Raw genomic sequence first — 23,160 nt, forward strand, 5'->3', positions numbered from 1 at the left:
AGTATGTTTATAATATTTAGGGCCCCTAATTGGAGCTTATGAATATATGACCATGACAATTCCTATGGATTTATGGGCTACTCCATAGCTGAGTAAAGGTTTTATTTTTTTCCCCTAAAAACACTGTAGTGACAATAATGATGAAAATCATATTACAGCAATATTATAGGGATTTTTTTTTTGTTATCATGAGAAACTAAAAGAATGCTAAAAAAAAAAAAAATTACAGTCTTGCATTTCCAGACCATTGGGAATAGGTAGCCATCTTGATAGAGATCAAAAACTGCCTAATATCTACTGCTTCAAGGAGGAGGTCAAAAATCTCCCTTTGGTGACACATATTAAGTATTTTGGGCTGGTAGATTCCATTAAGCATTTTTTTTTGTTAGTTTTAGTTGTATTCCTCCTTCTAGAAAGAACATTTGTTACATAATAATAATAATGAAGATTAACAGTCAATAATTAAGCATTTACTATGTGTCAATAATTAAATGCTCTTCATAAATGTTCTTATTAAATATAAAAGCATCCCACAAATGCTTATACAAAGAGATATTTTTTTCTTAAAATTATAAGAGTATATTGTAAAATTTATTCTAAGTAGAAAATGGGTATGTTTACAGATTTTTGGTATCTGGAATCCAAGAAAATCTTAAGAAAAAAAAATCCCTTGATCAGGTTCAAGGCCTTGTTTTTCTATTTAAAAAGTGTCATTATAACTGTACTTAGGTTCCATTGTAGCAGGCCACAGGGCTGATTTAAGCATTGTTTGTGTAAAATACTCCCTCATATGTTTTTAACAGAGTAAAGAGGACCTTTTGTACTGATAGTAGGGACTGATTCATGAACTCAATTCTTGCATGTAACTCTGGAGCTCCATGCAACCCAAATTATCTGATATGGTCATCTTTAAGACAGAAATATTTCTATGAATGAATTTCACAGAATGCTGTTAGGAAGTAACACAAAGATTGCTTAAATAGTAATATAAGAGTTAAGGATTCCAAACATGTTTTTGTTTGGATTATACATTACTATGAAATTATTTACCTTTGGCATACAAAAGTCTAATTCTTCTAGAAGAATGAAATAAAATAAAATGAACTTTGGGTTTTATTTTTTAATGTTTTAGAATAAAATATTCCTATTTTTTTTTAATTTACTGCATCTTAACAGCATTTAATTTTTTAAAAGACTTGATTTATTTACTTGAGAGAGCACACAGAGGAAGGAAGAATCAGGCTCCTCACAGAGCAGGGACACTGAGATCATGACCTGAGCCCAAGGCAGAGATTCAACTGACTGAGCCACCCAGGCACCCCTCTTAATAGCATCTAAATTATCATCTTAAAAAGACTGAGTGAATAATTCTTTTCAAGAAATATTACCAGTGACCACTATAGCAACAATAAAATTAAGTTTTAGAAACACAAGTTTCTTTCAAAGATTACCCAGAGAGAAGCAGACTTTGACACCTTCATCTTATAAAGATTAGTTTGAACATCTAGCATCTGCTGATCTGGTTTCTGCATCTATCCCTTTTGTTCTAATACCAGAACCCAAATTTTATTTGGGAAACCATTTTTTTTCTATTTTCCACCATGCAGTTTGGGGAGAATTTATTTATTCATTTATTTACCCACTGAAAAATTATTGAGTGACATATGTGCCAAACACTATTCCAGAATTACAAAATATAGAAATAAACATCAGATCAAAAAAAAAAAAAAAAAAAGGCAACTTCTTTACCTAAGGATGATAAACATTTATAAAGTAAAAGGTAATATTTATCAGAGCTTATGAGTTAAATAAAAATCTTTATTGAATTTGAAAATGTGGAGCTATGAACTCTGGAGCTTCTAGCAGCCATCTTACCACCATGTGGTAGTCAGCTCAGTAATAAAGCCAACATAGAAGAAGATAGAGCTAAAAATTCAGATGAAAACAAACAAAAATGTTACAGCATTTTTGAGATTTGAGGTTAAGCCATGTATGAAGTAAGAATTATTCCTGAAGTAATTTGAAGTAGTAAATTTCATCATTGGGCCATTAAAAATTAGGTTTCTAACACTTGCAACTGAAAGAATCTTAATTGATGTACTAAAACTTTCAAAGTTCTAAGATAAATACAAAAATATTGGTCAAAAATTTCCTTATTCATATCTGAGAGTTTCTGACAAAAACACATTAACATTACTTACATTAATGTCAGTAATAATTTGAAAAATGTTCTGCACATAACAATGACCTATTCAAATGTCAAGATTATGTGAAAAGCATTTTTCTTGACAATTTATAAGCAATAGAAACTAGTAAAACTAGAATTTAACCCCTCAAAATTATAATAGACTTCTGTGTTTAAATTACTATTAAATTGCACAATTTCTGATTTTCAATTGTAAATCTGTGGTTGGGTTTGGAAAAATTTAAAGCTTTTAGAACTTTAAAAATACTCAATCTCTCCATGTCTTTATACCTAGAATAGACCTAGGTTCAAATTACACCTGTTATATTGATGCCCAAATTACTCTCAATGAAGGTGAATTTGTTAAACCCTTAATTTAATGTTGTTTTCTACAGTTCTCTGGGCTGCCTACAGTCTTTAGTGCCTCATCAAATCCCATTCAGATCCAAATCTAATTTAACCAAATATTCAAGAGTGTAGTCTTTACATGTATTACATCTATCGTGACCTCCTTAAAATTAAACATTGTTCAGGTTTTTCAAACTCTCATAGATTTCATTATTACTTTCCCCCCAACATGGAATCATGTGTTATTTTATATTTAAATCTCTGCTGACCTTCATGTCTCTAATTGAAAATTGTAGATTTTGGAAACTGAATTAGACGTAAAATGGGACCAGTGGTGAAACTGTGGTTACGAAATTTTCTGACATACTGTTGTTTCCATTTACAACATAAGGTTCATTGAATAAACGTTCTGAATGCTTACCATAATATTTGCATCTTGCTTATAACAAATTGCTAACCGGTAAGTTTATGGGGTAACATATGGGTCTCAGTTCTTTAGTTGGCGGCAGTTAAACAAATCCTACATTTTTGCACACAAATAAATGCTTGAGAAAGAAACTACCCATTTTATGTAATCATATGTCCATTTGGATGTAGGTCAGGAAGGACTTGCTAGTATGCTAGCATCCATAAAAAACCTGCCCCATGCTAATTACTATTTAGTTGCAGGGGTTGGTTCAGCTAGCTATGCATATGTTATGGTCCATATGTACAAACCTTTCCATTTGTAGAGAGGCCAGATGGGCCCTCCCTAAGTATGAACCTTCCTTGCTACATGGATTAACTATGAAAGGTTTAAATTGCTTGCTTTTGTTTTTTATGAAATGATTCTCTCTAGTGCCCATATTTTTTATAGTTATTAGGGACTTTTAATTCAGAAAGAGTAGCAAACCCTATTTGTTCATGCACATTTCTGTAAATGGCCCATCACTTTCACTTTGCAGTATACATGAAACCATCATTCTTATTATTTCACAGATTTTTTTCTTTTTCATATTAATTGCAGTTTAGCTTGTTCAAACTGGGTACCATGAAAGGGAGTCATATATAGTGATTATTTATATTTATTGTATCAAACAGAATATATGTATAAAGGTGTTTGCCTCCTTAAAAATACAATAATTTGTAATTAAAGATAATTTCTGTGGAAGAGTAAAATATTGAATTTCTATAAAAACAGAATTTATAAACTATTGTTGGAGATGACTTATGTGAGAAAACATTTCAGACATACAAATAAATAATTTTTATTTATTTTTGAAGCAAAACTTATATTCACTATAAGTTACTCTGTGGCAAAATCAACAGGAAGGGTACAACTCCTTGGCTTAATCCTTGACATTATACTTGAATATAATAAATTTCAAATAAAGTATTTTGAATTGTTTTTCAAAAATTTATATCAAACTCTATTATATTTAATTAGTGTTTAGTGAATACTAAATTTGATATTGTTCTTATAGTCATTTGGCTTATTATTGACTGTATCTGAAAGCCTATAATTAAATTTCAAGGGTACGCTATACTATGTAATTATTGAAATGTCAATGTCCTTGGAATGTTTCATACTGTATACCCTAGTAGAAAACTGATATAATTTAAAATGCTTCTATAGGAAAGGCAGTTAAGCAAGCCAACTATCTTATCCAAAATAGTTCACCAAGCTAAAAAAATAAAACTGTAACTGTAAAACTAGTTAAAATTTGTATGTTTACCAAAATTCAGTCATCAAGTTTCTGAATTGTCACTATTACTATGTATTTCCATGTTTGGTTCAAGAAGTGTAAAATCAAAATTCATTTGTAGGTTTCAAAAAAGCATGTGAAAATACAGACACTAGAAAAATTAAAAAGAAAGGAGGAGATAGAGCTCCAAAATAAAAATATCAATTTAGGAACATTAATAATTGTGTAGGAACTTGTTATGAGAGTAGAATTGCCTGGCCTTTAATGAGGCATGTACCTTGTGAGAATACCTTTTCTCTTTTAGCCAGCAAGGTTACTGTTTTCTTATTATTATCTTCGAGGATAGGTTAGTGAAATACCACAAACTTCTATAACTAAATAAGTTTTGCTGTAAGAAGAAAAAAAAAGCAACAAGTGGTTCATAAATCAGTTGTAGAAAATTCTGAATGTTTAAAATAACATCTCCTTTTTGTAACATTATGAAAGTTCCCTTATTGAGAATTGTATCTATGATTAGGTAAGCCTGATTATAAAGTTGTCATTGTAAATTCTATATTTATGTATCCTTTTGATGAAGGAAATTTTCAATTTTTTACATAATAATAATTTCAATTTAATAGATTTAATTTCATCAATACTTTAATAATTTCTGATTAAAACTGGAAAAACTATTTTGTTTCATATAATTTTCTATAAACTTATAATAATTGTCTATAATTTTATTAACCCATATGAAACAGGAGGAACATTTTACACAAATAATTTTGAATCATCATATTATATTATCTTGGAGATAACAACAACCAGAATTCATCTAACAAAATGTTTCTCAACTGCAGTACTGTTCATGTTTGGGGCCAGTAATTTGTTGTAGGGGGCTGTCCTGCACATATAGGATGTTTAGTAGCATCTTGGTCTCTAACCACTAGATGCCAGTAGCACCTCCCCAGTTGTTACACATAAACCTATCTCCACACATTGCCATATGTCCCCTGGACGGCAAAACCATTCTAAGTTGAGGACCACTGGCCTACCAACGACTGATGATAAACAAAATTTTGTCTGTTTTATGATAAAAGAGAGAAGCCAATAATAGTAATAAAAATCTTTTAAAAAATGTTTATAAAATACAAATATCCAGTGTATCATCCATTTTTGTAATTCAACAAAAAGTAACACGAGAATTTCTGTTTATAATACTTTCTCAAATATGAAAAGTTCTAAAACTATTTAAAAAGCAAAAATAAGTCACATTTATCATACTATGTTTACTAAAACAAAAAGAGAAATTTTGAGAAAGCACAATTTGACACGGGCAGAAATTAAAATTGATACAGACAATATTCAAATTATAGTATATGAGCTATTTTACCTTAATATTTTAATATGATTTAAACTGTGTCAGCATATTCTGTGAAATAAGTAATGAAGAGAGTGAAAACCAAACAAACAAGAACATGTAAAATCACCTACCTTTTATTTTAAGTTTTTGACTCCAAGCCAGTTTCACTTGGTGCAGAAGTTAGAAAATACAATTACCAAAGAGATATTTTCCAATACTGGAGTGTGTGTGTGTGTGTGTGCTACTAATGATAATAAAGTACAACTTGAATAGAAAAAATATTTACATAGAGTATCTGTATCATTCCTATTTACCACCAAGTGTGTTTCAAATGACATTACAGCAGAATTTGATTTGCAAGCTATGACGTGCAATATAAAACGAGACAAAGAGTTATTTTCTAACTTTTAAGCATGTTTTGATCCTTGTCATCTTTTCTATTAATTTTTAGAAAACCCTTCATAATAAATTTACAGTACTTACAAGACAGATACCAAAACTCAATATAACCTTTACATTGTGTGTCTTTGGATTGGTGGCCAGAGGTTTATAACGCCAAAAACACATAAATGACTTTCTATTAATGTTTTCAGATTAGAAACTTTTCCTGTTCTGACTTTTGGTTTTCATTATCTAGACACATTTTTCTTTAAAAATCTCCCTCCTGATTTCCATGTAAAGTAATGGTAAAAGTCATTATCAGATGACTAACCAGTAGAAGACAACTGTGAAATCAGAATAAAATATAAAGGCAACTACCAGAAATACTAGAATTAATTTAGAAATCAATGACAATAACATAACCATAAAACCCCAAATATTCTGAAACTAAACAACATACTTCTAAATAATATATGGTTAAGAAAGAAGTAACACAAGGATTTAAAAATATGTGAACATAAAAATAATAAAAATACAACATATAAGAATGTAGGAACATGGCTAAAGGAATGCTAGGAAAGCAAAACATGGCCTTAAATGGGGGAAGGGAGGAGATTTAAATCAATTATTAAAACTCCTAAAGAAATCAGAAAAAGTCCAAATTACATAGAAGAAGAAGAAAAAAATAAAGACCAAAACTCATAAAGCCAGAAAATTAAAACAACTAAAAAAAGAAATCAGTGAATCCAAAAGTAGGTCCTTTGAAAAAGAAAATCAATAAAGTTCATAAATTTCTAGATTGATTATTCAGGAGTCAAAGAGAGGAAAAAAACAAATTACCAATGTAGGGAGAGAAAGAGTGGTCATCACTACAGATTCTACTAATACTGAAATAAAAACAAGGAGACATCAAGAGCAAATTTAGGTCAGTAAATTCAACAGCCAAGATGAAATGAACAATTCCTTTAAAGACACAAATTATCAAAACTGACCAAAGGAGAAAAAAAATTAACTTGAAAACCCTTTTCAGTTAAAGAAATTGAAATTATGATATTTTCCTACAAAGAAAATTCTAGATAGATTAACTGGTGAATTCCCTCAAATATTTAAGAATGAATTATTACTAATTCAATGCCAACACTTTCCGAAAAACAGAAGAGAAAGAAATACTTTTCAACTACTCTTTTTGAAAGGCTAGTATTATCCTCATAACAAAATTAGACAAATACTTTATAAGAAAACTATAGAATCCCTCATAACCTTACACACAAAATTTATTTAAAGATTAGCAAATTTAAGATATTATCTTTAGATCTATATTTGTGTATAGTATATTTGTGTATGCTGGCACCAATTGACTTGCTTAAAGCAGGATTGCCACAACTATATCTATATTTGTGTATAGATATAAAGATAATATGTAATATTAATGTATATATAAAGATACATAATGTATATATAAAGATACATAATGTATATATAAAGATATAAAGATACTATATATAAAGATATAAAAATAACTATGTATGAAGTTTATATGTAGTATCTATTCTGGTAATGCATGTTTGCTGTAAAGTCCAAGATATCAATATGTGATTCATCATATTAATAAAAGGAAAACTATAAGAATATTTTTAAATGCAAACAAAAGCATTTAACAAAATTCTCTACCCATTCTCGGTTAATAATATAAAGACAAAAAAAAAAAAAAAACTCCCCAAAAACTAAGAATATAGGAATAGAAGGAATTAAACACCTTAATCTGATTAAGAATGTTTACGGAAAACTCTACTTTCCTTACCTCTTACTGGTTCACATACTTTGGGTTAGGTTGGGTCATTGAATGTGTGTATGTTTCCAAAAATGGATCATCTCCAATAGCTGCTTCCTGTGTAAAGAACAAGACAAAAGACTTAGAATTCTATTTTTAGAATTAGGAATTCTACTCTGAACTATGCTGGAAATGATGCAGCTTTCTTGCCTCTAACATCAGCCTTGTTAGTATATGTTCCAAAAGGGAGTATGAGGAGTATATAATTCTAGTTCAGCTAATTTGGTTCTCTTACTGGATTGACATGGTTCTATATTATAAGGATAGTGACCGTGTGGTTGATTGAGAACACTGCTTACTGACTCCCACAGTGGCTCCTGTGGGCTAAAGTCAGGAACAATAAAGGGTCTCTGCAAGTTTTATAAAAATTACCTTCTCATTCTTGTATCAGACCTCTTTGGAAGAAAATTCTGGGTGTAGGAGATGATCAGAAAAAAAATGGCCTTAAAAATATAAGCATATCTCGGAGATATTGTGGGTTAGTTCCAGACTACCACAATATAGTGAATACAATAAAGTGAGTCAAATGAACTTTTTCAGTTTCCCAGTGTAAAATTTATTTTTATACTATACTGTACTTTAAGTGTGCAATAGCATTATCTAAAAAAAAGTACATACCTTAATTGAAAAGCACTTCATTACTAAAAATTCTATCATCTGGGCTTTCAGCCAATCATAATCACTGACTAAAGATTACCATAAAAATAGAATAATGAAAAAGTTTGAAATATTGTGAGAATCACCAAAATGTGACACAGGGACATGAAGTAAGCAAAAGCTGTTGGAAAAGTAGCACCAATTGACTTGCTTAATGCAGTATTGCCACAAACTTAATGTATTAAAAAAAAAAATTCAGTATCTGTGAAGCACAATAAAGCCAAGAGCAATAACATGATGATGATACAGGTGTGCCTGTATTCAAATGGAATACACAAGAAGCTTGCCAGGGAGCGGGAACAGGAGAGGCTGGGACACAGGAGACAGCACTTGGGGGTTCAAATGTCAGCCTAAAGTGGCATATGCTGTGGAATGCAGAGCTGGAGGTTCTTGAACCCTCTTACTAGAGAGAGGCCAGGCTGGCGGGATAGGGTATCCCTGCAGTAGAAGACATCTGGGAATACTGGTTCTCCGTGAAGCCTGGACCTCAAGAGGCAGCAGTTCCCCACGAGGACTGGCTGTTGCTCATTTGCGCATGTTACCTTAGGGTGATTTATCTGAACGTGGGGTCCTTCCAGGCTGGAGACTGCAGGTGGTTGGGGCCTGGCCAGAGTTCCACACGTTTTGAGCACCAGCTCTGCCCAAGCAGGCTTACAAGTACTCCTGCGCCTGCGCACACAGGTGTAGGTCAAGGAGCCTGGCCCTTGAAAACTGGGAGCCTTGGAAGAGGAGAGGCGGGGTCTGGGGAGCAGGCTCCAGGAGTTCAAAGGCCTATGCCTGGTTCCAAGCGTAACCTACACAAATACACACATTTCTGCTGAAGGCTGGTCTGGAGTGGTCTGGACTGCGGTGCCAAGGCTGGATTGTGTGGATTGGCTACCGCCCCCTCCAGTGAGAGACACTTGCTAGCCTTGACCGCTGCAGAAGCCTGGGACCCCAGCTGACCGTCCGTCCATGTGCGCTCTGACTGTCCCCCATTAAAGGGGGCGCCTCGCAGTGGTATGTAGGGCGTGGGCTCCCGCTGTCCTGGAGGCTCTGCCGGTGGTTGGGGACGATGGGCTGCAGCTCCACAGGCCTGGAGGGCCCACCTGCCCAAGGGTGGCCGACGACCTGCGAACTTGCAGCTCAGTGTTGCCAGGGACCTGGAACAGGGCAAGTGCTGGCAGAGCGGGAGTCCCAGGAGCAGGTTATTGTTCGGAACCGGGTGTTTGCCTCATTCTAAACCTTACCCTGAAAAAAAAAATAAATAAAAAATAAATAAAAAATAAATAAATGAATAAATAAATAAATAAATAAACCTTACCCTGTCTTAACCTTCCCGCTGGAGGCAGAGCTGGAGGGATCTTGACTGCCTTTCCGCAGGCGGGCCAGATGGCTCAACCGGGGTATCATTCAACAGACGACACCTGGGAGCCGTCGTTGCTAGGGAAGCCCGGACCTCATCAGGCACCCATTTCCAAATGGGGACTGTGAACAGTGTACAGGTGCTGCCTCAGAAAGGTTTTCTGGTGGTGGGCTGCCTCCCTAGAGGCTATATGCATGGTTGGCTTCCTGCCTGAGCTCCAGAAGCCTGGAGGGCCCCAGCAGCCAAAACCCTGCCACAGGATGCAGACTGCACATGTGTGGACAGCTTAGGTCAGGGGAGCCAGAGACTCGGAGCCAGGCAGAGAAAGCCCAGGTCACAGAAGGGGCGTTGGGGGTATGCGGTCCCTGGCATCTGCCGGATTCCAAGCTTTAATATCCATAAGTGCACATATTCCCCCTGAAGGCACAGTGGGAAGAATCTAGACTACCTTACCAGAGCTGGATTGGGCAGGCTGGCCAGGGTAGGAGACACCTCCAGTAAGAGACACCTGGAAACCTTGATTGCAGCAGGAAAATAAATACATAAATAAATTAACTAATTAAAGAAAAAAAAAGAAACCTATCTATGTTATGGAGGTAGAAGAATGCCAAACAGGAGCTTAGTGAGGTGAAACTGGCATTTCTCATCTTAGTCATTTAGAACAGTCCTGCAGCCTTCCTTATTCATGAGGGAAGATAACCTTGTGCAGCACTCCAAAAATGTGACAAGTTTAAATTTAACCGACTTCTGAGTTTGTTGCTCATCAACAGAAAGCTTTGACTAAAATCAGATTCAGTAAGTTTAAGATCAATAAGATCTTAAACTTACTGAAGAGTCTATTGAAAACAACAGGAATGGCCCCATTTCTATACCTTCCATAAGTTGTAGGAAAACACTCATAGATATTTGTATTTTCCTTGTCTACACTCTCATTCTCTTTTTGAGGCAGATGAAAGCAACCTGGCTGGTGGTATAGACAAACAGGATGGATTACGTTGACTCCTCTTGGTCTATCCTTCAAAATTGGTAATTTTAAGATTTATCAGCCAGCCAGGAGGCTATGTCAAATATAGTGTCAATCTGTTTCCTCCAACTCGTGTAAGTCTCACTTGGAAGGGCTCCAATAATATTTTCTTGTGTTACTGGAATTAATGCCTCTTACATAAAATCTAGGCATGAACTTGCTTTTTTCCTGAAAATACAGTGATTGCACCTTAGGAATGGTTTTAAAGTAGCTCCAAGTGTTTAAGGAAGTACCACCAATAGATCATACAGCTCTCAGATGACTGTGAGCTCTTTCCAAAATTATGTCAGCCCTGTTTACTTGAGATGGGATTAAAGTCAGGCAGAACTTCTCAGAGGGATAACAAATGCTTTATATATGAATATTTTCGGGGGAGTTTTCCCTACAACAGGAGACCTAGAATCAGAAAAGATGGTAGGAATTTGTCTCTGATTTTAGTTAAGTGATTAATGATAGCATCTTGATCATGGAGGCATTTGGATCAGACTTATTGGCAAGGGTTGTTACAGATGTTATAGTCTTCTCCTTTCAGGCCAAAGCAGAGTCTATGCAATTTCTAATATGGCCTCCTAAGCCTGGATTAATGCCTTAAGCCAAGTGGAAAGGTTAATAAAGATAAGTAGGAAGCCATCTACCTTTCTAAGGTAGATACTGAAATTTTTATGGGATAGGGATTGGGTTAGGATCCTAGGAGTTACAGTATTAAAAGTTGGCCTCATTCTGTTGCTTATAGTCTGTTTGAAATAGCCTTAATTAAATGAAACAAATATACTAATTAAGTAGCTTTGGCTCATTCTCTGGGGAAATTTTTCAGAAGCTAAGATGATGTAGAATTGATGGCTGAATATGACGGATAGACAATTCTCCACATGTCTCTTATGTTTCTGTACATTTTGTGAAGAGAGGCACTGATAGTCTATTTAATTTTCAACAATGCATGCTTAGTGAATGGTCTTGGAAGATATAGTGTCTCCCTCCAGAGCAGAGAGCAGGGCTGCTTACTCCAATAAGCAATACAATAGAGATAGCCAGTACAGTAAAGATAATCTCTCTTTGGAGCAAATGTTTGTCAGGTTTATTATATCTCCTTGTAAAAGATTAGACATCTTTAGTCTTGGGGTTCCTTAGCTATGATGCAAATCCATTGCATATGCAACATTCACCTAAACTACCCCTCCATGTAGTTCAATGGAATTTGGAGATCAAGGGGGAATTGATGTGAATATGAAACTCCTGTTGCTTGTTGTGCTTTGAGAACTAATATTCTTGTCTGTTTTTGTGCCTTCATTCATAAAATTGTGGAAGCTTGTTAGCTTTCAAGTAGGGAAAATCTCAGACCCTTCACAGTTTTGACACTGAGTTGAATACAAATGCTTAGAATGGACATTTTTGTGTCTTAGGGAGAAAGCATTTGTATTTCACTATTTCACCATAAATGTTGGCTGTAATTTTTATCCTAAATAATCTTTTAAAAATATTCCTTCGTATTTATTTACTTTTTTTTTTTTTTTTTTTTTTTTTTTTAGAGAGAGAGAGAGCAAATGTGAGAGCAAGCTAAAGTGTGTGGGGCATGGGTAGCAGGGAGGGGCTAAAGGAGGAAGAGAGAGAAACTTTAGCAGGCTCAATCCCATAACCTTGAGATCACAATCTGAGCCGAAATCAAGAGTCTGGTATTTAAGAGACTGAGCCACACAGGTGTGCCCAAAATTCCTTTTTATTTTAAATTTGCTGAATTTTTATAAAGAATGTCTGCTAGATTTTGCCAAATGCTTTTGCTGTGTCTATCAAGATGATCACATAATTATAACTTTTTTGTCTTTTAATATAGTGAATTGCATTCATTTTTTGAATGCATATAAACATGCATTTACGGGATAATTCTCTATTTATGGTATTGTTTTTATACATTGAGTTTAATTAACTAAAAGTCAGTTAAGCATATTTTGCATCTAGGTTTATGAGGGATATTAGTATGTAGTTTGTTTTTGTTTTATTGCAGTCTCTTTGATTTTGATGCTGTGGCCATTATGGTCTTATAGAATGGATTGGGAAATGTCCCCACTCTTTCAATCTGGAAGATTGGGTAAAACTGGTATTATTTATTCTAAATATTTGGTAGAAAATTTATTGATTTTTTTAAAGCTTTTTAATTTAAATTTTAAATTTCCTCACATACCCAATTAAAGCCATAAATTTCCTCTACTCTTTGCTTGAGCTTCATTCTATGTCTAAAGTTGTATCTGTTGTGTTTTCTATATCATTAATACAAAATATTTTCTATTTTTCTTTGTGATTTCTTCTTTCATCATGGATTATTTAGAAGTATATTGTAAAATTTCCATAAATGTGTTACTTTCTATATGTTATTAATGATTCCTCATTTTAAAAAATTTCACTTATTTTATTACTATTATTATTTTTAAATTTTATTTATTTATTTATTTATTTATTTATTTATTTATTTATTTGACTGAATGAGAGAAGAAGAGAAAATACAACCAGGGAGAGCAGGGGGCAGAGAGGGAGAGGGAGAATCAGGTTTCCTGCTGAGCACAGAGCAGGAGGCAAGGCTTGATCCCAGCTCCCTAGGATCATGACCTGAGCCAAAGGCAGACACTTAACTGACTGAGCCCCTACTATTATTTTTTAAAGTAGGCTTCATGTCCAGTGTGGAGCCAGTGCAGGGCTTGAACTCATGACCCTGAAGTCAAAATTTAAGCTGAGATCAAGAGTCAGACACTTAACTGACAGAGTCACCCAGGTGCCCCAGTGATTTCTCAATTAAATATATTATGGTCAGTAAATATACTGTATATTGGTTCAATTTTTCTAAATTGTTTGAGACTTTTTTATGGCCTGTTATATACTCTATTTTAGTGAATATTTCCTGTGCAATTGGAAAAAATGTGTATTCAACTGCTTTTGAGTGCAGTGTTCTTTATACATCAGTAAGATTATGTGATAGTATTATCAGGTTTTCTGTAATTTCACTGATTTTATTTATACTTTTTATATTAATTCCTAAGAGAGAAATGTTTCAAATCTCTCATTTAAATTGTGGATTCTCTATTTGTTTTTTTCTTTTACTTCTACTTCTTTTTAAAGCTCAGCTTTTGGATATATATACATTTAGAACTGTTCTAGCTTCTAAAACATTATTGTTTTATCACTATAAAATGTCCCTTTTTAACCCTTTAGTATCCCTTTTCTTGAAGTATATTTTGATAATAATATAGCCATTCCTGCTTTCTTAAGAGCAAGATTTGCATAATAATATTTTCCATTTTTCATTTTTAACCTATTTATGTCCTTAATATTCAATCTAAGTTTCTTGTACACATCATATCATTGGGTCTTGATTTTTCTAGGCCAGCGATATTTGTCTTCGAATTTCCATATTTAGACATTTACTTAATATAATTATCAATAAATTTTATTTCAATATATCTTATCTATTCATCTCATCTATTTTTGTACTTTTTTTTTTGCTTTTTATTTCTTTCTGTAGATTATCAGTATTTTTAGGTATTTTGTCTCTTTTGGCATATGCCATATCCCTCTTGTAATTTATTTATTTTGTTTGTGGATGCTCTTAGACTCATATTATATACCACTAACGTATGAGAGTTTATCTTCAAGTAATATATAATTTTATATATCACCTTACATTATACTCCAGTTTTTCCATCTCTTCATATGTGCTGAAACTATAATATGTTTTAGTTTTATTTATTGTAATTCCTATAATATATTATTATATTTTGCACTAAACGTTTAATTATAAATACTTTTAAATGAATTAAAATATGCTATATTCACCCCATCTTTACCATTTCTACTATTCCTTTTTTGTGTATCTGTGTGCAGGTTCAAATTTTTACTGTTGCGATTTTTGTGGTGCTTTCTACTCCACCATCTTCCTAAAATCCTCTTTATTTTTCCTAATTTTTAACTCGATATTGTGTATCATGAATGTTACATTTACTGTCTTCTTTTTGAGAGTATTGAAGTTTGTTTGGAAAACAGCTGAGTTTTTGGTCAGCTTACTCCTTTAGAGATTTGTTGTTAAGCATTTTTAGATTAAGTTTGTAATAATATTTACTCTAGTTCTACTACTAAGACATGGCTCTTCAGGGATCTCAAAAATTTTCCTGCTTACTCAAAGACATTTCTTCACTTAGCTTGTAGATAAAAGACATGAAACACATCATTTTACCAATATATTTTCATAGGAATTACTGGAGACACTGAGGTGGAGATACTCCTGAATAAAGTATTTTACATGGCAGTGGAAGAGTATAACATTAAAAGGAAACAAAATCTTAAGAGTTAATAGCAACTTCTTTTCATTTTATCTATGTCTTATTCTCTTGTGCTGTTGATTTTTTATTCAGATCTTTTAAGTCACAGATCCTTTCAATATGTTTGTTTTAAATTTTAAGAACTGGTATGGACTGAATAGTGTTTCTCTCAAATTCATACATTGAAGCCTTCACCCCTGATGTTGCTATATTTGGAGATACAAACTTTAAGGAAGTAATTAAGGCTAAATGGGGTGATAAGGGTGGGAATTTAATCTGATATGACTATTGTCCTTATAAGAAGAATAAGAGATACTAGAGCATCTCTTTCCATGTGTCTATATAGAGAAAAGGCCGTGTGAGAACACAGTACAAAGGATCTGTCTGCAATTTGAAGAGAGAGATTTCACCAGAATTGAACCCTACTGACACTTTAACCATGGACTTACAACTTCTAGAATTGTGAGAAAGCATAGTTCTGTTGTTCGAGCCACCTAAGTCTGTGGAATTTTGTTATGGCAGTCCATGCAGACTAGTGAAATATGTTTTTAGACTTTTATAGAAAAAAAATTTGCTTCTTTTTAAAACCATTCTCTTCTGATTTGACATTTTCCTATCTTTTGTTTATAATTTCTAACTTTTTAAGAATTTCTACGATCATATTAATCATTGTCTTAGCTTAGGCAATTATAACAACATAGACTGAGTAGCTTAAATAACAGATGTTTATTTCTCACAGTTCTGGAGGCTGGGAAATCCAAGATGAGGGTCCTGGCCAATTCAGTTTATGGTGAAAGCCTAAGTCCTGGCTTGCAGATAACCACCTTCTTTTTGTGTTGTCACATGGGAGGGTAGAGGGGCTCTGGATTTTTTTCCCTTCAAGGACACTAATCCCTTCATGGAGTCGCATCCTTATGACCTCATCTAAACTTAATTATCTCCCAAAAGTACCACTTCCAAATATCATCACATTGAAAGTTAAGGCTTCAACACATGAATTTTTTGGGACATAAACATTCAGTCCATAATAACCAAACATGTTTTTAAATCCATTTTTATTGTTTCATCATTTCTAATTCTTGATGTCAGATATTATGTATGTGATTCCTTTATCATCTTAGTTTCTCTGATGATGTTTCATTTTCTTATGTGGTTTATTTTTATGTGTTTATACTATGACAGTTTAGGGTTTTGTTTTTTTTTTTTTGGTGGAAAAGTTATGTGTGTTGGGTTAGGAAACATCTGTCCTGGGAGGTTTCACATTTTTTTGTTTTGCGTCTGAACAATATATGTCTATTGCAAATTTGGATCCCACAGCAAGGTATGAACAAACCATGAGGATTATCTATTTTTTCTCATGTCTTTTTACATTCTTATGTTCACAGGAAGTAGAAAGGTATTTTTGCTTTCAATTTTTCTAGTTTCTATTTCATGGAAATAGGAGTTTTTCATAACTACCTGCTTGATGTAAGTAAATAAGTAAATAAACTACAAAAGCTTATGGGATGGAATTCTTCCCCATGAGGTTTAAAATAAACCTCTAAGGTCTTTATCTGGCTGAGATACTCCATTGAACCATTTGACTTTGGCTTGGAGTCACAGTATGATTAAGATTTTGAGTTCAGTTTCTGAAAATTTGGGATTTCTTTTGTGATTGGTTACTTATCTGTATAGCTTTTGCTCTATTTTATCCAATATTTCTAAGTGTTTACTGGAGAAGATAGCCTTCCATGTTAGCTCACTTTCTGGCATCAACCATAAATCTATTTAACCTGTTTAGATCTATGTTTCTAGATCTGTAAAATGGAGATAATTACTCTTAACTTACTGGGTGTTTGTGAAAGCAAATTAAATTAATGCATGTTAATGAGTTAGCATATTGCCTAGTAAATCATAAATATTCAGTAAATATGCTTCATTAGTATTATAATTCTAAGCAACATGCATTTAAATTATGACATAAGAAGCTACAAAAACTCAGCATTTGAAGCAATTTGAAAATGTTCATTTCTTAAATTTTTCTAGTGAAAGATTGCTTAAGTAATTTTTCTTAATAGCCAAAATGTAGAGCAAAATTATGAGATAGATTAGTCTTTCTATTATTTAGTTTTGATGAATTTCCTAATATATGTTAAATTTTCTGCAAGTGATATTATGTTTGGAGTTACTGTCTGAGCTTTGCAATTTTGTACAAATATTTCATGCATAAAAGACTTCAGTATTCTGTATTCTGCTAGAAGACTCTTTGAGTAGATGTATTTTTAATTCTCTTTACACAACATTGATGTCTAATGAACGGATTTTAAAATCTTATAATTGTAAGAGAGAGGTTGTTAGGACTGAGGGCAGAGGATTTGTAATTCAGAACTTCTGATATTTTTTAATGATCCAATTTAATGGATCTAAAAATCTATATATACATATTATATTTCTTTTATTGATTAAAACAGTTCCAAATCATTTGAAGGATGAACATGGAAGCTTTGTGGAATCTTTATCTCTAGGGGAATGGGAGTGGTGGAGGGGGGAGAAGGTAAATGTATTAAGTTAAATTAGTAAATAATTAAGAGTGATTAAAACAACAGTGTTCACGCATTTTTAATTTAAAGCCTGTTCAAACCTTTTAAAATGTATTTGAATTTGCAATTATTTAAGCTGTGAGGTATGCACTGAAGAGAAAGTAAAACTATAGATTTTAAGAATGTAGCTGGAGGTAATATATAAATCCAATTGGTCAGTCTGGCAGTGAATTGATGCCACAATTTGTACCCAGTGGCATTTTCTCTCTCCTATTCAACTGGCTTTAGAACATTATCAGAAAGTCAATATAATATGCCAATATAGTGATATACTTTCAGTCATAAGTCCCTTGTTCAGATTAAAACTTACGTGTTCACATTGCGGATAATAATGAACAGACAGCCTGACTCCATCTCACTATGTGTCATCTAGAAAGGACTTGACTCAACTTCACTACAAGTTTCCATCTAGTTATCAAAAATCACAAGAGCCAGCCAAACGAGTAACAGAGGTCGCCTGTCTCTTCAGGATAAAAAAAAAAGAAAAAAAAAATAGAGGAAAGGATAATATGTACTAAGCCCTGCAGTCTGGCTTCAGACCTCTCTCTAGCAGTCCCCTGTTTCCAACTTCCTCTCCTGATGTTCTGATCAAGTTACCTTTAAAATTCACTCTTGATTTCATGCTTGATTCTCTTTCTCTTTTAATTTATTAATGCATCTACCACCTCAGCATTATCCTTATAACTCATTCCTTTCCAAGCTTATTCATTCCTAAAAAACTATTAGGAAACTTTTACTTTCTTTCATTTGTTGTGTAAGAATTTAATTCTGAAGGTTATCGGTGTCACATAGCTTTCTATTCTCTAACAGCACAAAACTCTGAGATGGCCTCTATACCATATATTTTGTCCTCAGTAAATGTGTTCAACTTATCGGCTGCTTTAGCAGAGTAGGCATATAATGATCATTATACTATCAAAAGTTTTGATTCCATAAACTGTTATACAGCATATTCCGTATAGGTTCCATCTAGGTTTGGCTAAGGCAATATCCTCTAACACATGCTGCTTACTACATCTGCATAAAGTGAAGATGACAATTATTTCTGCAATAGACTGTTGAGGCACAACTAGTCTGGATATTTATCAGTAATCATTCTTATAAGATTTATTTGATTTTTAGATATTAGAAAGGCAACACAAAGCTTAATTATAGAATGACAATTATATACTGCTTATTTTGTGGTTAAATTTTGTATAGTCCTTCATTTGTATACCTCATTCGAAAATATATGCTGGACATCTACTGTTGACTTACATATTATTCTAGGTGCTGGAATGTAGCTGGGATGGATACAAGGTTAGTCATCCACATGGGATCTATATCGGAATAAAATCAGTTAGCAATCAAAAATAAATATATATAGTGTCAGATGATGAATGCTAGGCAGAATAGGATGGTGAGGGGGAAAGAGGATGTACTGAGAGCGGCTAAGGATATGAGATGACCATGAAAAACTTCCCTGATTAGGTGATATTTGAGGAAAGACCTGAAGGAAATAAAAAAGCAAACCACATCAACATGTGGGAAAACAACATCCCCAGCAAAAACTAAAGCAGTTACAAATCTTTGATACTGAGGCATGTTGGCAAGAAGAAGCAAGGATACTAGTGTGTCTGGAGCAGAGTGAACAAAGAAGGAAGATTGTGTTCCTCTGAGCTGCAGATTGACATGAAAGTAATTTTTAAAGAAACTGATGAGGGACGGAAAAATTAAAAAAAAAACAAAACATGAATGCAATTTCAAGTGAAGTCCTCACCTCAACAGATTCCTCTGGGTGTTCTGGAGTATAAATTGCTTTGCAGAGTTGTACCACCTTGAGATAAGAGATCTGGGCTTTCACATGTCTGCAGTAATTAGTCATTGGCTATGGGCAGCCCTGGGCAGACTTTTGGACTTCAGTGTCTTTGGGCAAAGCAGTTTCTGCAGTTCAAGGTATCTCCTAAAAAAGGCCATAGGTGTCAAGCATGCAGAAGCTATAGGAATGGGTACATAGAAACAGATATATTATCCTACAACATCTGAGAGAACGTGGAATCAGAACACTCACCAATATTCAGCCTCCCTTGCATTTTGATGTAGCCCTGTAACTGAAGCATAGGAAATGGAGTGTAGAACTTGAGTCTTCAAGTGACCACATGGCGAAGAAATCAACTATATATACAAAGCCAGTTTTCAGGGGCGCCTGGGTGGCTCAGTTGATTGAGCCACCTACTCTTGATTTTGGCTCAGGTCATGATCTCATGGTTGAGCGGTCAAGCCCCAAGTCAGGCTCCTTACTCATCAGGGAGTCTGCTTGAGATTCTCTCTCTCTCTCCCTTTTCCTCTGCCCCTCCTCCTGCTCATTCTCTCTCTCTCTCAAATAAATAAATCATTAAAAAATAAAGTTGTGTTGTGACATCAACGATAAATATTTTTTAATAAAATTTTTTTTTTTTTGGATATTATACCTTATTGGTAAGGGTTAATCTGTCATATCAGCCAACAGGTGTTTAATATGTTGATGTTTTAAATAGATTCCTCTGCCTATGATAGAAATAAAAGCCTATGGAGGATAAATGATAAATCAGTGAGACCAGTTAGGAGGCTTTTGCAATGTTTTTGAAAAGAGAAACTGGTGAGATATGAAAATAGTCAACAGGACTTGCTTATGGATTTCAAAATTCTCTATTTTTTAAAGTCTGTTTGTTCTCTCTTTTCTGTTTCTCCCCCTCTCCCTTCTCTAAGTGTCTCTTCCTTTCTTTTTTTTTTTTTAAGATTTTATTTATTTATTCATGAGAGACACACACAGAGTCAGAGGCAGAGACACAGACAGAGGGAGAGCAGGCTCCATGCAGGGAACCTGATGTGGGACTTGATCCTGGGACTCCAGGATCTTGCCCTGGGCCAAAGGCAGGTGCTAAACTGCTGAGTCACCCAGGGATCCCTCTTCCTATCTTTAATAATCCTTTTATGAAGTTCAATTGTTCAGATTAGGTAAAATTTTATTATCTGTATACAACTTCTCAACATCCATATCTTACATGAGTACTTATTAATTATTTAAAGACACTGATTGTTTCTGATATTCTTAGACATTTATTTAGCTTCAAATGTTGTTTTTACTCTGGTTTCTGATTATACTGTTGTTGTTTTTTTTTTCTCATCACTCCCTTTGTTGTTAATATTTTCCACCTATGCCAAGATGATGAGATATATCCTGGGTTGTTCCTTTTTGGGGAAAATTGATTTCTGCCCGAGTCCAAGTAAAAGATACCTTTCTTAGAAGTACTTGTTTACTGCAGTCCAGTATAAAAACACTCAAAAAACACACACTGACTTGGATAAATGAGAAAAGTGTACACACACAACAAAATATAAATATAGAATAAATATAAAAATATTTAGGAAATATTTGCTTTGCTTATCTATATCAAGAATAAAAATCAATGTGACTTTTATCATCATGATTTCTGTTGATTCCTTACTGAAGCAATAAGCTATATTCTTTTTTCACTACCTCTATATAAGTTATCTTATTGAAACAGAAGATAGGCATTCCTTGTTTATTTTGGTTTTCTTATTTACTTCCCTGACTTCCTATTGGAAAATAAATATTTAAGTAAAATACATGTATGACTCCAAGTATGTATGTGAGATATCTAGCCATTAGGTCTGTAGCAAATGGTATATAACCTCTAGCAATGAACATGCTAGATTTAATTGTAAGTGTTTCAGATTTCTTCCTTATGGAATAAGCAAAATTCATAGTTTGCCCTTATAAATTTCAAGTAAGAAACAATGGATTTTGTGTAAAGGTTCAAGAGTCTAAACTGCACACATCTGTATGTTTGTACATAAGTATTTAATAAGGATCTTTCTAGCTATTCCTGTTAAAACCCAATCACTCTGCACAAAGAAATATGCTATATTATTGGAGATGTATATTCCTGTCTACTTTACTAGGTTTTGAGCATGACACAATGTATGCTGAGTTGACTCAATGCCTTACACATGGAAAAAGGAAATGATTGAAATAAAAGAACTGCAATATTTCAGTTGATTGTAGGGGTATGTACAATATTTTTTAAAAATGAACATATGTAAGAAAGCATCAATGGGAGAGAACATACAACTAGGTCACTAGAACATTAACTCTACTAGTATTTCTATAGAAAAGCAAATAAATTCCCACTAAAAAATTTTCTGTAGTTTTCTACAGTTGTATTATATCTCAGTTCTGTTTCTAGGATCATTTGTAGTTTCCAGAGTAAATGATTGGGTAAATTTTATAAGATTTATATTATGGGCACCATTAAGATTGTTCCTTTGAGTCTGACATGATGAAAGGGGTATATTGCTTCCAGAACATTACTGTAAACAGGTACTATGACTGTACTGATGGTTCAGTTCTCTCTCCCATTGTCCTCTCATTTTATCTAGATTCTATCCTACACAAAGAACATTTCTAAGGCCAGGACTCAGACTTGGAAAATTTGAATGTGTAGAATAGTCAGAAAAGCTCTGAAGGATGAATGTATCTTTAATAGGGTAGGTTGAGATGGCTGCATGCATAGAGGGATGGGCAGATTGGGGACAGTATAATGGTAGCTACAGTCTACACAGTTAGTGAAAAAGAGAATTGGAGCATAGTAATAAAATGAATGTTTTTTGTGCCCCCTCTGAAGAAAGGAGTATAGAAAAAAATTTCCTTAGAGATCAACCTGGTTTAACAAATACCTGTGTGATGATTTGATTGTGTTTTAGCTTAAGGTCCTCTGTAAGCAGAGTCTGCTTTATTTCCAGATGGTACCTGGAATGTAACTCCAAAGAGCAGGATGTATGTCAGAACCCAGGGAAGAAAAGCTCTTTTAGGTTAACATGTGTGGGCAGTTGGGGCACTGAAACCATGTTAAGAAGACTATAAAATGTCTTTCAGAATTGTCCATCCAAGAGCCAGGATGGAGAGATAATTATTAGTCAACTCAAGTTCCCCATTGGTTAAGATTCATCTCATAAATTTTCTTCTACCTCTAAGCTATCCACGTGTGGATAAGATAATTAGATGCGGAAAGCTAAGATGCCAACTGTTGAGGCAAATCATCGTCAGTGAAAAAATGAGTTAAAATCTGTGCAGGAGTGTCCATGTTTGGCTGAAATCAGAGGTGAGGCCAAGTTGTAGGCCAGAACACTAAATACATCTGATACAGATGCTGATGACAGTGGTTTATTGGTGATTGGTGCCTAGGGTTTATGGAATTTGAGGCTGTGATTCAACTTCTCAGAATCTCTAGCAAGTTTCTTATATATCCCCAGAGGCTTTACACAAGGCGCCTCTTTGGTGCAAATGTGTGAATCTGACCACTAAATTGCTTCTGTATAAATTCTATCAGGGGTTAGAAATAGGCAAATGATTGCTTTGTGAAAGTGACTCACTTAATGTTTTATTCCAAGTTAATCTTAAAGGGAAGTTTGTTTATTTCTGAAGGATGTTTTCTTAAAT

The sequence above is a fragment of the Vulpes lagopus genome, chromosome 21, assembly GCF_018345385.1.
Source record: "Vulpes lagopus strain Blue_001 chromosome 21, ASM1834538v1, whole genome shotgun sequence".
In the NCBI taxonomy this organism is placed as follows: domain Eukaryota; kingdom Metazoa; phylum Chordata; class Mammalia; order Carnivora; family Canidae; genus Vulpes; species Vulpes lagopus.